General features: G+C 33.5%; 1 protein-coding gene and 1 pseudogene across 1 annotated transcript in view; one reads left to right on the top strand and one right to left on the bottom strand.

Annotated features, from left to right (window-relative positions):
* Positions 1 to 23588, bottom strand: part of LOC122281253 (rhodanese-like domain-containing protein 11, chloroplastic) — a 70448-nt gene that overhangs the window by 13471 nt on the left and 33389 nt on the right. The gene's annotated exons all lie outside the window — the stretch shown is intronic.
* Positions 11062 to 12862, top strand: LOC122281250 (annotated as a pseudogene).

Here is a 23588-nt window from a genome sequence, read left to right as displayed (position 1 = left end):
TAGTGCTACTATGCCACCTAAGTTTGCTTACTTCTTGTGCTAGTAGACTCCTAGTATAAATTGTACTTTTCTTTTCTGTTTTTTTTTTTTCAAACATTTAAAAAAAAACGATTATATTAATAGTCAATTTCTTAATTATTAAGTAAAAAATATTAAAAAAATAAAATAAATTACATGAACAATCAAATTGAATGGACAAACTCAACAAGTATAGTATCATTTTCCAACCCAAATTAAATGGTATAAACGTGTGTGGAGTAGTAGTACTGGTTGTGACAAAAATTGGTTTATGCCTTCAAATATGGAAATCTTTTCTGTATAGTTAAAACCTGGGTAATGCGATCTAGATGAGAATGGAAAGCCGGAAATGGAAAAAGTAAATTTTAATGTCATGGGCCATGGCTGTTGTGATAGGTCCAGAGTATCATTGTCATAGCCGCGTTTAGAGATTACCTAATAATTCCTTTTTCAACTTATGGAATAGGGCTTATAACGATTGGGCTAGTGCACTATATGCTAAAACGTTTTATCTTTCCTTTCTTCTTAATATTGACTATATGTAAAGAAATGCTTTAACTATAAAGGAATGGTATAAAATTAAATTTATAAAATAATGTGGTTAGATATAGTACGTTAAATTATAAAATGACTTTTATTATCAAATAGATTTAACAGATCACATGAGGGCACGTCATTTTGTGAGTATACTATTTTTATATGAAAAATAATATTTGTAATCCCAAAGTTTGCAAGTTTAGCAAACTAAATGGAAAAAAAAAAAATATTATTTTTAATTGTGGACTCCATTTTTTTGAAAAGCAATACGTGAGACTTACACATGATTCTAATATTGTATCTAATATTACTCTTTTTTATATTGGGATTGAAGATTTTCTTTTGGGTGAATTAAGAAAAATTAACTGAAAATAATATTTTTCTTTTTTAAGAAAAGGACTGATCTTATTGATTATCGTTAACCAAAAAATGTATAGAATGAGGAATCTCCACTAATTGAATACTCTTCTTAAAGAGTTCTAAAGCATTCTTTGTGAACACATGAGAAACATTATTAATACTCCTAGGAACATGCCTAATAGACCAGTAATTCACCTTTCCCAACAAATTTTGACATCTTTGATTATCAACCCCACTGAATTCCATTTCTACTCAAAGCTTTTGATAGCATTAACCGCTAACAATGCATCTCCTTCGAGTATTACTTGTTGCAGTACCAGTTCATTGCAAAGAATAATGACTTTTAGAGCTCCAATGGATTCCCCCAACTGTGCATCTAGAAATATCTCCCAAGATGATGTTAGTGTTGCTCGTACTCTACCTTCCCAGTTTCTTACGATGACTCCTATTCCAACTTTGCATTGGGTTTTATCAATAGCTGCATCACAATTAATCTTATAAGTGTCGGGGGGAGGTGCGGTCCATTGGTGATCTATTCTCCTACACTAATGGTAACCTTTTGCAGTGATTTTCCATTATCATCATGTGCTTGGTGTAATTGGTGAACCTGTTTGCCAAAAGCTATGAATCTTTCTTCAAAGACTAATATTCCTTCTTCTTTATATATGATGAGTTGTTATTGCTATCTTTTCTAGTTCCTCTTCTTTCATGGATGAATAGAAATAAGTGAGCAAATCCTTGAATGGGATGTCCTCAACACTACACTTCTATAATCTTCTTGAACATGAGCCCCACACATCCTAAACTGACCTACAGCTCCACAAAGCATGTACTATAGAGTCTAGATCTTTCAAAGATAAAGGACAGTTAGGTGAATTCACCATATTTCTTTTAAACAGGTTAAGTTTTATGGGAAGAGCCTCATGACTAGCCCTCCAAAGAAAGACTTCGACAGAATTTGGAACTTTTAGCTTCCATATTTTTTGCTAGATCTCTGAGTTAAAGTTGTTGCTGGATGATCGTCACTTCCTTCTTTCCATGATTTCTCTTTGTAGATGGTATGCACTTTTAATTGAAAATTTACCATCTATAGTACACCTCCAAGCCAACCTATCTGAACTATTACATAGACTTATGGGAAGCCTACTAATAATCTCATAATCAATATCAGAGAAGAGTTCTTTCAGTAAAGGTAAATTCCAATGCTTTGAGTCATTGTCTATCAATTCTTTGATCTTTGCATTTCCATCCAATAGCCTCACTAGAGTTTGAATCCTGAAAGAAGGGGGTCTAGGAGCCCATTTATCTTATCTTCATTGATTCTCCATTCTCTATTTTCCATATCAAGCCTTCTTTTAAAAGCTATTTAGCTACCACTATAATCTTCCATATAAAGGATACATTGCCTCCCATAATAGCATTGAGAAAATCTATTCAAAGAAAGTATTTAGACTTTAAAACCATTGATGCCAATGACTGTTGTAACAGCCTGCTAGAAATTCAATTGTGAAATTTCTATTGACTTTAGGAACCTCGTGAAGACTCTATAAGTTTTCATGAATCCATTAATCATATAGGTTTTAGTCTAACTACATAGTTAGTGTTATTACTCATTATGGTATCAGAAGTGTGTTTTTAATTATTGGAGATAGTTAGAAGTGTCTAAATGTATTATGGTTTGTGCCATTAGACTCGGAGGGTCATTTAAGGTCTTATGGCGCAATAACATTTTTTCATATTTTTGGACGAAATGTCGGTTCAAAATTGTGGTTATTATTGGATAAAAATATCTTAAGTTAATTTTGTGGATATTATTGGATAAAAATATCTTAAGCTAATTTCGTGGATATTATTGGGTAAAAAATATCTTGAGATGATTTTTGTAGATATTATCGGGTAAGAGAGTCCTACACTTAACTCTCACTCCGGGTAAGAGAGACCTATACTTAACTCTCACTCCGGGTAAGAGAGACCTACACTCAACTCTCACTCCAGCCTCATCTCTTCCATATCTCATCCATAAGTATCTCCAGCCACCCCCCACGAAATTATCTTCATTTACACTTTCCATTGAAAGAATACCAAACACTCTCTCGGACAGCTTTTAGGTGTTCTTTTGCATGCCCATTTTGAAGCTTTTGTAAGTGTTTTATCATAAAGTATCCTTAATATAAGTTGTTCCATTTTTAGTCTAGTTTACGTGGATATATTATTTTTCCCATTTGAAGATCATTTGGTTAGTCAAATATTGTGTAAACTATAGAAAGGTCATTCTGGGAGATAAACTGGAGAATATGTTATAGTTTGGAGTTTTTGACCAAGCTAATGGATAGATATTAGTCCGAAAGTTTTATGGAGTATTGTTAACATGTGTATATGATTATTGGTTGAGGATTTTTGCATGATTAAAGGTTTTGATGAAAGATTTTCTTAGATATACAAACTTAGAAACTGGAAGAGGAAAAACAGTTTCTGTTTTGAGAAAGTTTAACTCTTTGGTGGTCTAAACCTATTCCAATGACTTTGATAATTTTATTGGAGGATCCTAAGCATCTTATATACATGTTATATTTTTATTTTGAAGATATTTTATGTTAGTTTCAAAGATATGAAATTTTATGCAAAGAGATATTCAGATAAGCCAAAGTGTGGATGTTCTTGGCTCAATTTATGTTTTGGTTAATGTTTAACCATGTGATCTTGAATTAGAAGCTTATATATATTTTAGGACATCTTTTTAAATCATGTGATGGTTTGGTTTGAAGATCACATATTTGTAAGTCATAGATCAAAAGGTTGATCAAACAAGTTGGAAATAAAAATCAATGGAAATAGCATATGGGAATTTCGGCCCTATGGAGTTTTAATAGTTGTGATTAGTTTTAAATTTTTCTAAATTGATATTTGAGTTGAGGATAAAATTTACATGAGGCATGTAAATTTTGGTGACTTTTGGAGTTAGTATGCAAAATCCTTAAGTTATGGGTAAAACGGTCATTTTCCTACTTGTAGAGAGTAAAATGAAAATTTTACTCTTTAAGTTAGTATTTTCTATATTACAAATTATTATTGATTTAGTGCTAACTTTTAGAATCACTAATTACAGTTCCTCGTGATCACGCTTGAGGTTTTATAAGAAACGCGGAGATCGAGGTAAGTTAGTTTTTAACTTACTAGCAGTCTACTGTGTATGTGTGCTAAGTAAAGGAATTACAGTGTATGTATGTGTGTTATCATATATGTCTTGCCATGCCAAGTTATCACGTAATTGTCTGTTATACAGAATTTATTCTGTCATGTATTGTTGTACATTACAAGTACATCACCCTAAGTATGCCATCTATTACATTTATGTCAAGTCATGTAATATTCACTGTTGCAAGTATGTCATGTTAAATATGTTGTCTATTATATGTTATGCCATGTTACGAAATGTTTCTATCTCAAGTTGATCATGTATTTCAAGTTATGTTTAAGTCATGTTATGTTACATCAGGGTTTCAGTCCTTTCGTATTCCAGTCACGTTTCATATTGAGTTACATTCAATTTTGTGGGGTCCACAACAACTGTGGCACACGAAGTATGGGGTCACAGCAATTGTGACGCATACACTACGTGAGACACAGCAATTGTGACACGTAGAATACATGGGGCCACAACAACTGTGGAGTATGTATTTAAGCAGTTAATGAATAAGTTTCAGATCACGTTCATGTTAAGTCAAGTTTCATAGCAAGTTCATGTTAAGTCAAGTTTCAGATCAAGTTCATGTCAAGTCAAGTTCAGTTCACGTTTCAATTACTTATGAATTTGATTATGCATTCATGCTTTTACTGTCATCCATGCATCATTAGCTTGTGGAAGTTTTTTATTAACTTACTGAGATTTGTAATCAAATCTCACGTTGGTAGTCCCAACTACCATTCCTCCCGAATGGTAGATTTTGTTACAGGATCTGAAGGATAATCAGGAGCTGACCAACTAGACACAGTTGACTAAGCGACGGTGCGACGTCAATGTTAATATAGTAGTTAACGTAAATTACTACTTGTACGATGGAGTTGCATCTCTAATACTTTTTGGATCATAACCATTTTGGACTAGTGTTGTGATCTTAGTTGTTCAATGGGTCTTTTTGTATGAAGTATGTTTTAAGCATTTGGGATATTTTTAATTTGGTGCATAGTATTGCTAAAGAAAAAATTATCCGCTGCGAATATTGCATAATATTAGATACATGTTAGGAACATTGCATCTTATATGTCATGAACGGGGGCAGGTAACCTTGTGTTGCATGTCTCGATGCTTCAAATGTCCGTCCGATCCCAAACGGAATTTGGGGGCGTCACAACTGTGGATGATGAATTAGCCTCCATACCTACTTTGCTAGCAAGGTTAGATTAAAATTTTCGAAGTCCTTAAAACCAAGGCCACCTGCACTCTTAGTCTTTCCTAACTGCTGCCAGTTTAACAAATGATTTTTTTGCCTCTCCCAGAAGTTTTGCATAACTCTATTAATCTCCTTCAATAAAACTGCTGGTATCTTGAAAATGCCAATGCTATATGGGGGTATAGCCTGAATAACAAATTTGAGGAAGATCTCCTTACCTGCTTGTGATAAGAATTTCACCTTCCAATTACTCCTCTTATTTCTAATCTTGTATAGTATTGAATTGAAGGCTTCTGATTTATACTGCCCACATACGAAGATAAACCCAAATATTTCTCATGAATTTGTAGCTCTAATTCATATTGTTGCCAAGACAATATTCTTGATTTCTTGTCTGGTGTTTCTGCTAAAGAAGATTGATGTTTTTTTCAGAATCAATCTTTTACCTGATGCATATTCATATGTTTCAAGAAATCTGAAAAACTTGCCCCATTCTAGAAATTAGCCTTGTAGAAAAGAAGGTTGGCATCTGCAAATATATAAATATAAATGGTTAATTTGTAAAGAACCTCGAGCAAAAGGTGTGCCTGATATATGGCCTTTTTCCTCAGCATTGTTCAATATAGAACTTAAAACTTCTGAACAAATTAAGAATGAATAAATAAGGTGAAAGGGGGTGAAAGGGGGTCCCTCTATCTAATTCCTCTTGAAGGCTTGAAATTTCTCTATGGGATCCCATTTATAAGAATGAAATAACTAACAGTACACACTTACTAGATATGAGTGTCATGCAGCCTTCTTTTCTGCCTTTCATTCAAGTTTGCATGGTGTGCATAGTTTCATATGCAACAATAATATTATCATATATAAGTCTAATGCATATTAAAACCGTCCAAAAAGAAAGAAAAAAAGAAACAGCACTACTTTTCAAATCTATCGATTAAATTATTTTGTTTTTCCTTCAAGGACAATGCTACACTTACTGCTGGTGGCTCCCGCTGGAGCCACTAGGGCTGTAATCGAGCCGAGTCGAGCCGAGCTTTGGCTTGCCGAACTCGAGCTCGACTCAAAATACTCGAGCTCAAGCTCGAGCCCGAGCTCGAGATTTTTTTTTAATTCTTTGTTCGAGCTCGACTCGATAAGTTGAAATCTCAACTCGAGCTCGAGCTCGAGTTCGTCCCACAAACGAGTTCGAGTTGAGCTCGAGCTCGAGCTCGAGCTCGAATTATTATTTTTTAATAAGATTTAATAATTAATAAATTAAATAAATAAATAAAAAAGAATTAATATTGAATTTATACAATTAACAAGTAGAACCTCTATTAAATTATAAAATTTTAAAAAATTTATAAATAATTAATATCTAACTAGTTGATATTTATCCAAAATAACAATATATTATATGCCTACATATATTATTAATACATATACTTAATATGATAGAATATATCTATTTCATATATGGTTTCCACATACTAGTATATGAAATTATTAAATTTTATCAACTAATTATTATACAAATTATAAAATATACCTATGAAGTATATTTACTATATAGACATAAGTAATTAGAATACATATTATATATTTAATTATAAAAGTGGTATGCTTATATTATTAGCTAATACATATATACATGCATAGGTGTATGTATATATTTATTAATATATGAATGAGTTTTAATCGAGTCGAGCTAACGAGTCGACTCGAGCATAAACGAGCGAGCCTAAACGAGCCTTAGTCGAGTCGAGTCGAGTATGTGTCATTTACAAATCGAGCGAGCATCTGCTTTAACGAACAAGCTTTTTTTTTTTCACGAGTCGAACTCGATTCGAGTTTAACCGAGCGAGTACCGAGCGAGCTATCGAACAGACTGGTTCATTTACAGCCCTAGGAGCCACCGTTAGGCTTAAAAAAAGTTTTTTTGTTTTTTTTTTAAATCATTTTTTAATACTTTTAAATATTTTAAAAATATATAAAAAAAATTTATATTAATATTAAAAAAAATTTTCTTAATCATTAAGAAAAAGAAAAAAAATAAAAATTAGCCAGTGGTGGTCCCCAGCGGGAGCCACCAGCGGTGGCCGTAGTATTTTCCTTCCTTCAATTGGTAGTCCCATTTGTACTAGCAAGATTGCCCTATTGGATTCCGAATCCAATTTAGGATGAATAAGGATAAATACACAAGACTTTGCACTATACATTATATTTTAAATGAATGTAACTTTCAAAAAATAACTTATTAAACTATTATTATTTTGTAAAAATATATTTTATTTGATATATGGTCGGAAAAATTTGTAAAAAAGTTTGCTTTTATTTCAAGTTATGCTAAGCGAGTATATAAATTTACTTCATGAAATATTTTCGTGGAAGAAGTATTTCTCCTTAATTTATATATTCTTATATATGCATAAAGCAACAGTGTTTTTTGTTCTGATATTATTCTTCCCATTTTGCCCCTACATGCATTTCTAAATCACGGTTTCCTCCCTCATTGATTCATTGCTTTACTCACTTTCTAGAAGATCAAACACTTCCACCACCTTCGTATCTTGTCTAAATCACATTTCTACTTTCTAAATTTCATCCTCTACTATGTCAAACTACCTCGTCTTCCTCTACTCCTACGCTCTCGGTAAGTGTCTCTCTTTAACCAACAATTTCTGAATTCATAGAAATTTAAATTCAACAATGAAATCTTCAAAATTTTTCCTAACATACATCGTAACTCCCTCTCTTTAACCAACAATTTTTGAATTCATAGAAATTTAAATTCAACAAGGAAATCTTCAAAATTTTTCCTAGCATACATCCATAAAATAATCAAATCAAATCACAATGGAATTTGATTGCTATGTATAGAGGAAATGGAGACAAGAGAAGAGGGAGTGTCACAGAGTGAGAGAGACACATAGAGAGAGAGAGAGAGAGAGAGAGAGAGAGAGAGAGAGAGAGAGAGATGGAAGAGCAGAGTTATAGTGACTTAGTGGTCGTCGGCGAGAAGGCAAATCCTCCATGCACAACGAGAAACCACCCTATGTCCCTCACAACGAACAACTTCAGAGGCCCAGAGAGAAGAGCTTAATGGAAACACGGTCTTGCTGGGTTTAGCCCAAGGTCACGCCCCTGCTGCTCGTGGTGGCTGTAGGTGGTGCATGCATGGCGTCGCTGGAGCTACCGAGAGAGAAAATAGAGAAATTAACGGGGTGAGATGCAGAGGGGACGAGAGAGAGAGAGAGAGAGAGAGAGAGAGAGAGAGAGAGAGAGAGAGAGAGAGAGAGAGAGAGAGAGAGAGAGTGTGTGTGTGTGTGTGTGTGTAATGGGCCCTTTCTATAGACTGATTTGAGAGAGTCACTCTCCAAGAAAACTAGAGGAAAAAGAGAAGTAGAAGTAATTCAGAGAGAGAGATGATTCTTGCATCAAATTCGGGATATGGGATCCTTCCTTCCATTCCTCTATTTATTCATGAAATGAGTATGTTATTTCAATTAGGATACCACGACGCCATATTGACTGATTACAAGTAAAGCATCAAACGATGCTATTCTATTTAATGAGACCATACGTATTACCCAAAATGACATGGCCAGCTCTTTACACTTAAACAACATTACATTCACACATACAATCAACTACCATTGACTGTCATCATCCATATAGCTGCACTCATTCAGATTAATCTCCCAAAATTCAACCCTTGACACAGAGAGAGAGAGAGAGAGAGAGAGAGAGAGAGAGAGAGAGCATAGCGGTGACGGCAGTTTGAGATGGAGCTATTAACGGCGGTAGAGGTCACTAGAGTGAGAGAATGGAAGACGGGAAGGGAGTGGGGCAGAAGGATGACATGGGGAGAGAGAGGGCGAAGGAAAAGAAAGAGAGGAGGAATTAGGGTTTTGGGCAATCCGATCCTACCTGTAAATGTGTCCCATTTTTTATCTAAGGGTGAAAATAATACATAGAGAAATAAGAAAATAAGAAATAAAGAAAATATTTAAGGAAGGGAAATACACTAAATTTTAAAACAAAAATTTGTATTCTTAATCCAAAAATAATATTCTTCAAAAATAAAAGAACGAATTTTAATAAATAATGCTTAGGAGAAATAAATTCATCTAATTAAGTAGATTTTTTTATTTCTAAAAAAATAAAATCATTTAAATAAAATAAAAATTTAAAACTATATTATTTTCGGATTCTAAAATTTAAAGAGACTTACTTAAAAATAGGCTTGGTTCATTAATACACAAAAATTCTCATTTAAAATAATTTTAGACTTTTAAAATATTTGAAAGATTTTTAAACACTTGGCTCAATTTAAAAATCATCCATTAGATTTAAAATAAATATTTGAGATAGTATTATTTTTCTCCAAGATCTTCTAAATTTTAAATTTATTTCATATAGAAATATTTAACGTATCTATAAACCATTGCGATGCAAGCTTGAGAGAAGAATGGATGACAAACTTTGATGCAAAACTAAATGAAGTCTACCAATATTGGCACAAAAGATTCAACATCGTCTCTATCCATCTTGTAAGTTTATAAAGAACATCAATTTTGGATATATATTTCCCTCGAATTATAAAAAAAAAAATTTCTTTAAAAATCTTTTGCCTTGTATATGCTACTGGGTGTACAGGAACTGACCAAACCAGCCGTGAACCAATCAGACCGACTATTGGAGTATGAAACTAGCCGAAACCGACAAAGAACCGGTCGGCAGGCAAGAGGAATTGAGGGAAAACCAACATCGGCGGTTTGACACCGGTTTGAACCCCTGGGAAACCGTTGAGCTAACCAATCCGGTCTCTTTATATATATATATATATATATATTAGAATATATGTATATAAAACGACTCTGTTTCACTTAAATAAGTGAAACAGCGTTGTTTATGGTTTGAATGTTAAAAATATATATATAATAGAACGGCGTCAAACAGCACTGTCTCAAAATGAATTAATAACCCCCCACCCCTCTTCTTCTTCTCCGCGTCGTCTTCTTCATATCTATAACTTTCTTCTTCTTCCATGGCAGATAATGGCACGACGCATTTTCCTTCTTTCTCAGTTCCTCCTCCTTCATAGAAGACGCCGATAGTAGACCGAAGACCGCACCAACGCACATTGAGACCTATATGATCATTTTTCTCTTCCTAAACCCTCGGTTTTGGTCAATTTAATAGACACGTGGTAGATGTCAGTGGTGTCTCGGTTTGGCACTGATATCGATACCGAACCCATCGGTGTACAGCCTTACTGTTCTTCATAATCTATCTTTTAAGGAGTTTTTTGACATTTTTTTTATATATATGTTGTTATGAGATGATGCTGTTTTTTTATTGAGAATATTTTATTTAACTTATTCTTTTTTTTTAAAAAATAAATTGCTACTATAATCTATTTTTGTAAAAAGATTTTATCTTTTGACAGATTTTTTTTTTTTTTTTTCCTTCAACCGGGCGCCACGTGCAAGGGGCATACGTGCCGTGCACGTAGCGCCTTACTAGTAGAGTCAATAAATAGAGGATGTGCCTACAAAAACATGTTTTATTCAATGGCGAAAGCTGGAGGATGCGTGTGACGTTCCATAAGGTCCCAAGGCCACATTTACACATGAAAAATACTCGGAGTTAGAAAACTTAAAAAAAAAATTATTTTGCATGTGGAAAATATATTGAAAATTATGAAATTTGATATTTAAAATTTAAATTTTAAAAGAAAAGTAATTAAAATTATAAGTGTAGGTGTATTCTTTACACAAATCCATTTATACTGAGAACTGACCGTGCCTCCTCTTTCATTGTTCCAAAGCTACAACACCATGAGCACCCAAATTTTCTTGATGCCATTCTTGGTTTTCCTTCTACCCTCTCTGTATTTATTATTGTTGAGGCAAAGGAAGAAACCTGATCAGGCAAAGATCAGGCTTCCTCCAGGTCCTAGAAAGCTGCCTCTGGTTGGGAACCTGCACCAGCTTGGTGGCATGCCGCATCGATCTCTTCAACGCCTTTCTGCTGAGTACGGACCGCTCATGTTCTTGCAACTGGGCTTCATACCAACTTTAATAGTCTCCTCAGCAGACATGGCAAGAGAGATCTTCAAAACCCATGATCATGTCTTTTCAGGAAGACCAGTTCTTTACGCTGCAAAGAGCCTTAGTTATAATCTCTCCGCTGTGTCCTTTGCTCCCTATGGTAATTACTGGAGAGAGGTCAGGAAGATTGTGATTTTGGAGCTACTTAGTGCTAAGAGGGTCCAATCTTTTCAGTCTGTGAGGGACGAAGAGGTTGCACATATGCTTGATTCTGTATCTCTTTCTTCTGGCCCTGTCAATCTTAGTGAATTGACACTTTCGCTTGCAAATAACATCGTTTGCCGTGTGGCTTTTGGGAAGAAATATGATGGTGGAGAAAGTGACAGCAAGAGTGGAGTGCATCAGACTCTTCGTGAGACACAGGATTTATTGGGAGGATTCTGCATAGCAGACTTCTTTCCATGGATGGGTTGGCTCAACAAGTTTAATGGTCTGGAAGAAAGGGTGGAAAAGAATGTTAGACAACTGGATGAGTTTTATGAAAAAGTGATTGAGGAGCACCGAAGCTCTAAACCTGAAACTGATGAAGATCTTGTTGGTGTACTGCTCCGAATTCAGAAAGACTCAAATCAAGAACTCCCGCTCCATATTGACCAAATTAAGGCTGTCCTCACTGTATGCAGCTTCTCTTTCTTTCTTTACTTTTTCCTATTGTTTTCATTTATCCAATTGCTTGATAAACTTTTGCTAGAATTTGCCATTTATGGCCAATACAGGACATGTTTATTGCAGGCACAGATACATCTTCAGCCACAATAGTATGGATAATGTCTGAGCTAATAAGGAACCCATCTGTAATGCAAAGAGCGAAAGTTGAGGTGAGAGAAATTGTGAAGGGAAAACAAAAGGTGGAAGAAAGCGACCTTCTGAAACTCATTTACCTAAAGTCAATTGTAAAGGAGGGATTTAGACTTCATCCTCCAGCCCCATTACTTGTTCCCAGGGAAACAACTGAGAGTTGCACGATTGAAGGGTACCATATTCCAGCAAAAACAAGGGTATTTTCAATGCCAAATCCATAGGAGAAGACCCAAAATATTGGAAGAATCCAAAAGAGTTTAGACCCGAGAGATTCTTGGATAGCTCAGTGGATTTTAGAGGACAACACTTCGAACTGTTACCATTTGGAGCTGGCCGCAGGGGTTGTCCTGGAATACAATTTGCTACCCAGCTGATTGAACTTGCACTGGCAAATCTGCTGCATCGTTTTGATTGGGAAATGGCTGATGGGGTAAGAAGGGAAGAACTGGATATGGAAGAAGCAGTTGGGCTTACAACGCACAAAAATGTTCCTCTTCTCCTGGTGGCTAAGCCACTGACTTTTTAATATTACCTAAGCATTACTATATCTTTGATGTTGTTGAAATATTTTGTAGTCCAATAAGAGAAGAGAAAGTGTAGAGAATGTATAAAAATAAATCGATAAATTGATGTAGTTTATTGTGATATGTTAAATCTATTTTATAATAAAAATAATTTTATAATATAACATATTGCATTAATCCACATCAGTGAGTCTCGTATTTACTCAATTGTTTTAAAGAGATTACGCGATATTTGCATATTTTTAGACTATAAATATTATTTCTTATTAAAAAATTAATTTTCAAGCAAATCAGTAGGATTTACATACTACAACAAAAATTAGATTTAGTGACAGATAAAATTGTCACAAGAAATGGAAAAAACGTCACGAAATACATTAGGTGAAGGTTATAAACCGTCACCCCCACTGTCACGAAATGTGCGTCACAAAATACATATGGTGACAGTTTACTATACAAGCGTCACTAAAAATATTTTTAGTGACGGTTTGTGATGTGCCGTTTTATATAACGTTTGAACGTTTACTTTTCTGTGATGGTTAGAATCTGTCACAGAATATTACGTTCGAATGAAAAAAATAATGTTCGAACGTAAAGTAGACAAATTGACATCCGAATGAGAGCAGGTAACATTTGTTGATTATCGTTCGAACGTATCATATTTATATTCGAACGTTTATCTGTTCGAACGTTACGTTTAAATTTAGATTCCAACGTAAAGGAAACAATGTCCAAACGTTCGAATCATAACGTTCGGACGTTCTTTCCAATGTTAAGAAACTAGAGTTTGAATGCAAGAAGTACGTTCGGAGGTTTGGAATGTTAAAAGTTTAAACATTCGAACGTAAGTTTCATTTGTCAGTGTAAACGTTCGAACGTTATGTTACAATTTTGTGTGATTACGTTCGAACGTGTGTTCGAATGTGGAATACTATTCAAATGTTTTTATTTACATTCGAACGTACATATCAAAAATACTAAACTCATCCCATTAATAAACATACCAATTGTATCATATTACATAACATATTTCACAACCAACAATGTTTGTAATTATTTTCCAAGTAGATATTAAAAATTTAATACACTAATAAAATTCATTTCTTTTTCTTTCCTCGTCCACCATGATTCTGTTGCAATGACATAACACGCTCCATTTGCAGCATCATCTCCCGCTGCACTTGCTCTTAGACCTCACTACGTATTATTTCCTCCTGGTCTCTTTGTTGATCCTACAAACGCGTCTCTAAATGAGACTGTCACTCTAAAAGGGACTCTAACTCTTGCTATCTGGACCTCATATACTCATACTCGCGTCGTGCAGCTTCTAACTCTTTGCTAAGATTATTAATTTGTGAAGTCGATGAGGTTGAGGAGGATGAACCGGAATGCTTGAAAGATCATCCCAAACCTCTTGCCATACTAGAGTTAGGCCCGAGCACTTGTGTGAAAATGTCTATGTCACTAGTAGAGGATTCCCCAGAAGTTGACTGCAACTCCATCATTTTTCCCTGCAGTTTGAAAGATGATAACACACAATAGGTAACGTATTAAAAGAAATACAAATAAAAAATAATTTAACCATATGTTGTATAATTTATTTAACAAAAGAAACACCACTTACATAATTAATTACAGCGGCAGGATCCATCCACTCACTATGCTCATTAGTGTGAGCAGCAGCATAAACATTAACAAGGGATAAGTTTTCAGGATCATTATGTTTCTAACAAAACGACATTAGAAAATTTAAAAAGATAGTGTTAGAACTTATATAAAAGAATAACAGAAAAATAAATGAATTATATAGTTCATTAATTACTATTTTTTGAGGAAGACGATGGAATGATCTTGAACCAGCAGGATGGTGAATAGTCAGAGCGGATCTATTATGTGTATTTGTAGAACTTAAGTGCTATAAATGCACATTAAGAATGTTAATTGTAATATGTATACATATAAGATAAACAACAAATATTAATGTAAATAATTAATGGAAATAAATCTAGAATACCTGATATTCTGGAGATGCAAAAAGATCACAACACTTTATCTAGTCGTCTAACTTCATCTGCTGGAAAGGTGACTGTGTAGCCTCTTCAAAAGACTCAAACTTCTTGAAGTGGTCGTGACATCATCCCTTGTGACGTTAGAATAGTATAGCCATTAACTCATTCACAGTTCTCAAATCCTCGGTACGATCAAAGTAGAGGTCAAATTCATCCTAATTATAAATTAATTAGGTAAAAAAATATGATATACTAATGTAGGTGAAAGAAATGAACTGTTAAAGTAAACTCACCAGCACACGACTCCGAATGTGTTCTTTAATCTCATTCGACACATCTCGCTAGGAGCGCACATAAAATAGAGCATAAGCTCGGACTACTATACCAATATAGGAGGAAACCGCTGCTGCACTATCATCTACTCTTCCAGTGGAATTATCAGGAATTGTGACTTTCAGTTTGCCATGCCTTCAGTTTTTCTCAAGTGAGATGCCGCGTGTATAACCATGGCTGCAACGAGCGAATGCATCAACTAATATAGATAATGTGTATAATTTTTATACTAATATAGTTATCGAGACAAAAATATTAAATATATAAATAATTTTCAACGACATTTCCTTACTAGAAGGTGTCGACTGGGCATCATTCCCTGTAGTGTTAACTTCATCTTCAGGAACGGACTCTTCAGGTGAGGAGTCCTCAACGGGTTCGGGACTTGGACTTGGTGGAGGAGGCACATTTCTTCTTTGTCTTTTTGGCGGCATACTTGAAATTAATTATATATACCAAAAAAATTTAATTAGATGAAATTAATTATTATTGTAAAATTCTATTCTCATATATGAATAAAGTTTTTAGTATTTTTAGTGTTCATCTTCGGATGTATTTTCTATGCTTGTTTCAGAATCTCTCTCTTTAACATCTTCATCATCATCATCAACCTCTTCTTCGTCCTCCTTATCCACTTCTCCTCCAGATTCTTCTTTGTCTTCTTCTTCTGACTCTTCTACTTCTTTCTCACTTTCTTGAACTGAATGATCATTTAATACAGACGGATCGAGATGGATGAGTGGGACGTCATCTCTACATAAGGGGAGCAACTCGAGTGCACCAAAGTCAACAAATAAGTTAATACCCCCTCCATCTTCCGGGTAGGCCTCTACATTCGAAGTGTCATCTTCATCTCCACTAGTATCGTAATCTGCATTCGTTCCTACTTCATATATATTTCGAGGGACAAATTTTTGTACGACTCGCCAAGTTATCTCTCCACTATCTTCATCAGCACTTTTCATTGGATCAATCAAGTAATAGATTTGAGTAGCTTGACAAGCCAATACGAACGGATCATCTTCGTACCATTTATATGCAGTATTTACACTCGTAAAATGATTATCCCTATATATCGAAACCTGACCACCGCCTAGATCCCATCAATCACATTTAAAGACATATGTTATAGACCCACCCAAATATTTCAATCCGATAATATCACGAATGGCATCATAATAATCAATATCATTTGTTCCATGACTCCCCTCGACCAACACACCATAGTTTTGAGTCTTTCTATTACGTTCACGGTCTAGAGTATGGAATCTATAACCTCGAACCGTGCATGCAGTGTATGGAAGTGCTCTATTTGAAGAACCACAGGCCAATGCATATAATTCAAAAGAGACAGATTCGGGATCACGAGCACGTTGTTCCAAAATCTAACAATTGAAATAATGTTATTAATTAAATATTACCTAGAGTTAAAACTTTTATGATCTAACATATCAAGTAGAGTTTAGTTCATACACATTGTTCAAACCATCCAGAAAATTCTTCTTCGTGTCTTGCCACTATATTATCTACGCCTTCCGTCTTAAGTTTGTCCATGTGTTCACTGTATATATATGCAAAATCATATTATTTTATGTCACAAAAGTTATAGTTAACCTCATTGAATCTAGAAATATTTAAACCTTTTACAACGACATACCTAAGATAGTGATCAATCTCCCGACAATTATTTAGCACGTACCACTGAACTTTACCCAACTATGTATCAAGTAAATCGTAACCCGTTTGTGCACCCAAGGGTTGTACATTCTGAAAAAACACTGATAGCTCACGAGGAGGTGGAGCAGTAAGATCAGCATTTCGCTCTTGACTATTAAATCGTGTCTCAACACCACAAAGATATAAATAGCAAAATGTTAACCATTCATCGTGTATACAGGCATCTGCTATTGAACCCTCAGCTCTGGCTTTATTCCCAACAGTGCGCTTCAGTCGACCCAAATATCTTTCAACTGGATACATCCAACGGAACTGCACCGGTCCACCCAACATTATCTCTCGGGGTAAACGTACTGCTAAATGGACCATGACATCAAAAAATGATGGTGGAAAGATATGTTCGAATTTACATAATATAGTAGCAATGTCATCTTCCAGTTTCTGCAGCATATCTCGCTTTACTACCCAAGCACACAAATCCTTAAAAAATATACATAGTTTGGTTATGGCAACACGTACGGCAGATGTTAGCTTCCCACGAATTCCCACTGGTAATAACTTCTGCAAAAATAGTTGACAATCATGACTTTTCAATCCACCAATTTTCCAATCATCAGGGTTTACACATCTACTGATATTTGAAGCATAACCATCTGGCAGCTTCACACCTTGCAACCACTTGCAGAATTCCATCCTCTCCTCCCTTGTCATCGTAAAACATGCATGCGGCATGACCACCCTATCACCTTCCACCCATAAATGTAAATTATGTTTAATTCTCATTCTCTCAAGATCTTTCCTCGTCTTAATCGTATCTTTTGTCTTTTTACTAATGCTCATCAATGTATCCAGTATATTATCACAAATATTCTTCTTTATGTGCATTACATCTAAACTATTGCAGGATAACCAATACGACAAGTCAAAAAAAAATACTACGCTTTGTCTAATTCAATTTTGCTGCACCTCGTTTTCTCTTGTTTTTTCCCCGACCTTTGCCAAAATTGTTCACTACCACATGTATCAATTGTTCCAGTATCTCTTCCCCAGACAACTCATTTGGCGCAATTCTATCCTCTACTTGCCCATCAAACTTAGCGGATTCTATTCTCCATGCATGATTTGTTGGTAGATAATGTCGATGACCCATGAAACGCAACTTTTGAGAATATTTTAACCACTCACTAGTAGTTTCTTTATTACACGTCGAACACGCTAACTTCCCTTTAGTACTCCAGCCGGAAAGATTCTCATATGCCGGAAAGTCATTTATCGTCCACATTACCGCAGTATGCATCTAAAAAGTTGTTGACGTCGATGCATCATAAGTTTTGACGCCTGTTTCCCATAACTCTTTCAGCTCTTCAATCAATAGCTGCATATATACGTCAATGTCATTCTCAGGTGATCTCAGGCTGGGGATAAGTAAAATTAACAAAAAGTTGGGTGCCTTCATGCACCTCCATGGTGGAAGGTTGTACGGAATCAACACTATAGGCCAAGTGCTATAACTTGTACTCATATTCCCAAAAGGGTTGAATCCATCGGTTGTGAGTCCCAAACGCAAGTGAGTCAGCTGGGTGCCTCATAAATCCCTCATTATTAACTCTCTTCTCCTTGTGCCATTTCATATCGTGAGCTATTTTCTTACACATATATAATCTTTGCAACCTAGGTCTTAATGGAAAATATCGTAAGACTTTAACTGGCAGGCTTTTCTTACCCTTCCACCTCGACTCTCCGCATACAGAACATTTTTGTTTCTCCTCGTTCTCCTTCTAAAATAAAACACAGTCATTCTTGCATGCATGTATGGACTTATACTCAAACCCTAATCCCTTTCTTAACTGTTTCGCTTCATAAAAGTTCTCGGCAATGTGGACCCTTCAGGAAGCACTTCGTTAAATAAGTCTAATACCATGTTTATTGTTTTGGTTGACATCCCACACAATGACTTAATGTAAAGCAACCATACAATAAACGACATTTTGGAATGTTTTGTACAGCCTGGATACAGCTTGCGCTTTGCATCTTCCCACATTGCAGGAAAATTCCCAGAATCATTCCCTCGGCCACTTGAGGCATTGTCGTCAACCTCATCCATAAACATCCCAGCTCCAATATCACTCAACATCTCCTCCATCTCATCTCTCTCATAATCGTCATCCACGTGCCCCGAATAATTCGGATGACCGAATAATCCATCCGCTGATTGTGCATACGGCTCACCATGCAGTACCCATCGAGTATACCCCAAATCCATACCATTCACAAATATATGACTTTCAACTTTATCCAACCCTATCGCACACAAATTTTTACAACCTCAACATGGACACTTAATGTAACCACGACTATCAGCAGAGGCCCTTGCAAAATTAATAAAGGTTCTTACTCCACATGCATAGGGTATGTAATCCTTTCCAAGTCTATCGCCTAGCCGCATCCAACTTTTATCCATTTCTATAAACATCTAATTATTAGTAACACGTAATATACTATAATACACATGCATGTCATGCTCCCATTCAAATTACTCTTTCTCAAGGTAGTTGGTCCTATCCCATTAGAGATTATATTATCCATATTGCACAAGTTCCGTCACTCTACTACTTTCCACATCAGTAGAAATTTCGGCAGCACCTTTCCATAGTTCTCCAAGTATACATGTTCACATATAGGGATTGTGACCCTATGAACAGTATACCCGAAGAACAATAAAGGAGGACACCGAAACTTCATACTAAACGTGTTCAGTAGGAATAACAAGAATGTGCAATACAGATAATATAATCTCAAACTGTCCACACTGGACAATTCAGGAATTAGTATACACCTAAATGTACACTAATTCCCAAATGGGTCTAAGGTTATTTATGCAATGTCATACAATATTTTATAAAAAACACTACAAACAAATTCTCAACCATGTTCATTGAATTAAAAACTACAAACAAGAATTCCCATGTGTTATATATTGTTAAACAAAAGTTTAGATAGAAGAATATACTCACACACTACCTTTCTTGTAGAGAATGGTTGAGAATTACCTTAAAGAACATGCCTAACAAGAATGTCCAATTACTTAACTGTCACAAACTATTCGACCTTTATAACCCTCAAGGCCGGATAGACTTTGAGAGTTAAGTAACTTGACAGACATTTCTTCAAGATAATTCTTAACCCTTCTCTACAAGACGGGGAAGCTTATGAGCATATTTACAATCTCTCTCTCTAGTTTAACAAAATAACACAACTATTGGCTTACTATATTTATTATAGATAAATACTATATATTTTTTTTATTATACTTAGGGATTCTTAATCTAATAAATTTTAATGTTATTATATAAGTACTATTATATATTATAGTACTTATTTATTTCTTATTTGCTAATATTATACTATATATTTTATTATAATTTGTATTATATTATTTTTAATCTAATAAATTTTAATTGTTATAGTATAATTATATTATACTATATAGTACTTATTTATATTATATTTACTAATAGTACTATATATTAGATTATAATTTGTATTAGGGATTCTTAATCTAAAAAATCTTAATGTTATTATATAATTTCAAATATAATAAATATATTGCATATATTGCACAACAAATAATCACACTACATAAATACTATAATATATATATAAATTCTTTAATCACACATATTACACAATAAACAATCCTTCACACATATTACACAAATAATCCACAATAAACTATATATCAAAAATTTCACAACAATAATCCTTCAACAAAATTGACAACAAAATTTAACAATAGAGTTTAGTATAATATACCTTGTGCTCACAATATCCTCATCTTGCAAATCACAAGTTTTCAACAATTCACAACAAACAATCCTTCAAAAAATTCACAAAACTAGGTAGTTAAATACATATAAAACAAATTGACAAATATAATATAAATTGTAAATACATTTACAGTTGAAAAATTTACCTTACATTCTCCTTTGGGAGGAAAAAAATATACACAAAAAAAATAAACACAAAATCTCTCCCTAACTCAATCTATCTCACTCTAACTCTCTCTCACTCTAACACTCTCTCTATCCTCTCTCACTCTAACACTCCTCTTCTTCCTCTCTCTCTCTCTAAAAATCTGTCTGAGTCTCCTTAATTCACGCACGGGATGAAGTAGAATCGATCTGCTTTCCCATGCGTGAAATTTTTATATTCTGCTTCTAATACAATAAATGTTCGGACGTTCATTAATGAACGTTCGAACGTTTCACACTCTTGCTAACATAATATATTTTACGTTCGAACGCTAAGTTATCCTGCCCAGATTGTGAACAATACGTTCGAACGTATTTATAATCCCGCCCACGACGTCAATTTAATGTTCGAACGTAAAAATAAAACGTTCGAATGTTTTAGGGTTCCACCTTAAAGCGGGAAAAATCCCGCCCATTTTTCTAATACGTTCGAACGTATAACATGTATGTTCGAACGTATTGGGATAAATATATATATATTATATATAATAATATATAATTTCATGTAAACTCAATTTTCATTGATTAAATGAAAAAATAACCTTTATTAATTGTATATTATATATCATTTATATATATAGTTGATATATATTATATAATATATATATTCATAATATAGTAGTATATTATACTACTATAGTCTATATATAGTATATATACTACATATACTATAGTACATATAGTAGTATATGTACTATATATATTCTATACTATACTACCAGATACTACTATAGTAAATGTAGTATATATATAGTAGTATATAGTTATTATATTATATTAAATATTATATATATATTATATTATACGTTATTATATATTAATACTATTTTACAAACAAATATGATATATATATATATATTAATAGTATTACATATACTATATTATATAATATATATTACATACTATAGTAGTCTTATATAATATACTACTATAATCTATATATAATATATATACTATATACTACTATAGTAAATGTAGTATATATATAGTAGTAAATATGGACATATTATATTATACTACTATATATTAATACTATTATACAAACAAATATGATATATATATTAATAGTATAATATATACTATATTATATAAGGGCTTTGCTAGATGCAGTCGGCAAATACAAGCGGGATGCAAACGGCTGTACGGAATGAATAAAAAAAAGTTATAAAATTTTTTTTTTCATGGTTGTACGGAATGAATAAAAAAAAATTATAAAAATAATTTTTTTTTCATGTAGGTCCCATATTAATTCACTTTTTTGCAAGCGACTGCACGCCGCTTGCATTTGCCGATTGCAAAAATCATTTCTCATTATATAATATATAATACATACTATAGTCTATATATAGTATATATACTATATACTAGATAGTATATATATTTATACTATTATATATACTATATGATATAGATAGTATCTATACTATATATATAGATAGTATATATATTAATATAATATACTATTATATATACACTAGATTATATATTAGTAACTATACTATATATATACTATATTATATAATATATATTATATATTATAGTACTCTAATATATTATACTACTATAGCATATTATATTAGTAATAATATAGTTATAATATATATACTATAATATATCTCACTTAATATATAGTATATAATATATACTATAATACAGTATATATCTATATAATATATGAGCATATAATATATACTATATAATATATACTATATATTATAATATTTAATAAATTATATACTATTAAATATAATATTTTGTTTAATAAATATTATATAAACTATACTATACTATAGTTATATATTATATAGTTATTATCTATATAATATATCATATACTGATATTTAATAAATTATATATATATATATATACTATACTATCCGCTGATATATATATTAGTACTATTATATAATATATATATATATATATTACTATATACGTATTATATATAATATATATTTTATAGTTATTGTAATACATAATATATTATGTATTATAATATATATAACTATATAAAAAAATATAATTTATTGGATACGTTCGAATGTCATTTGTTATACGTGCGAACGTTAATGTGAAACGTTCGAACGTTAAACACAATATGTTTGAATGTTTAATAACGTTCAAACGTATGTATGTATACATTCGAATGTTAACTGTATATAAAGTCTTCCCCGACGGCAGTGGAAGACTCATTTTGTCCAAAAACAATCCGAACGTCCTTCTCTCCGCCACGCACGCCACCGCATCCGCTGCCCTACGCCACCGCAACCGTTACTAAAAGGTAATGTGCCCCCCCCCCCCCCCGGCGGTCTCATATAGAGGCTTTCAGTTTTATCGGTGGGTTTCAAAAATTCGAAACCCACCAAGGCCGGATTTTCTTCTTGATTTTCCGGCCACCATTGGTTGTTAAACGGTAAACAACCACCGTAGAAACATTCCCCATAGCCTATAGAGTAGTTTTATGGTTTCTTTTTCCTTCGAAATGCACGTTTCGAAGCTTTCGAAAATGGCTAAGTTGACCAGCCATTCTGTCTAGTAACGTTCGGACGTTAAAAATCAACGTCCGAACGTGTGACGTTATAGTTTATTTACGTCTGAACGTTACGTTATAACGTGCGAACGTAAATATTAACATTCAAACGTTTTTATCCAACGTTTTTAGAGAACGTTGGATTAAACGGTCAAACGTTAACCATTCGTATTGTTCCGTTAGCAAATACGTCCGAACGTGTGACGTTTGAAATTCATTACGTCTGAACGTTATGATGTAACGTTCGGACGTAATCAAGCGAATTTAATATATGTA

The sequence above is a fragment of the Carya illinoinensis genome, chromosome 11, assembly GCF_018687715.1.
Source record: "Carya illinoinensis cultivar Pawnee chromosome 11, C.illinoinensisPawnee_v1, whole genome shotgun sequence".
NCBI classification, from domain to species: Eukaryota; Viridiplantae; Streptophyta; class Magnoliopsida; order Fagales; family Juglandaceae; genus Carya; species Carya illinoinensis.
Note: the sequence above shows the minus strand (reverse complement) of the source record. Positions and strands in the feature narration are given on the sequence as shown.